Below are 425 nucleotides of genomic sequence, written 5' to 3'. Positions count from 1 at the left end.
CCCCTCACCCCACCCCTGGCTCCCAGAAAAGGGGATGTTCAGCTGAAACCTGGAAGTGCTATCAGCATTAGGCTAAGAGGTGGAAGAAGAGTATTTTAGGCAGCGGGAACAGCACACGCAAAGACCTAGAGTTCTTAATGGAGAAGCTAAAAGCAGGAGGGTCATAAGAAGAGGCTGTGGTGAGAAATGGGGCTGGGGAGGTGGGCAGGAGCCAGATCATGAAAGACTTTACAAGCTGTGGGCAGGGGACACCATTAGAAGGTTGTTAGCAGAGCTTTTAAGTGGGAGATCAGATTTGGTTTTGAGCAAAGTCACTCTGGTGGGTGGTTGGAGAATGGATTTGGGATTATTCTGAGGATTAAAAGAACTGATAATATATAGTAGTGCCCAGCACAGAGTAAAACCTGGTATGTTTCACCTGCTAT

The sequence above is a fragment of the Cnephaeus nilssonii genome, assembly GCF_951640355.1.
Source record: "Cnephaeus nilssonii genome assembly, chromosome: 4".
Taxonomy (NCBI): domain Eukaryota; kingdom Metazoa; phylum Chordata; class Mammalia; order Chiroptera; family Vespertilionidae; genus Cnephaeus; species Cnephaeus nilssonii.
The sequence above is the reverse complement of the archived record's forward strand: the minus strand, read 5'-3'. Positions refer to the sequence as shown.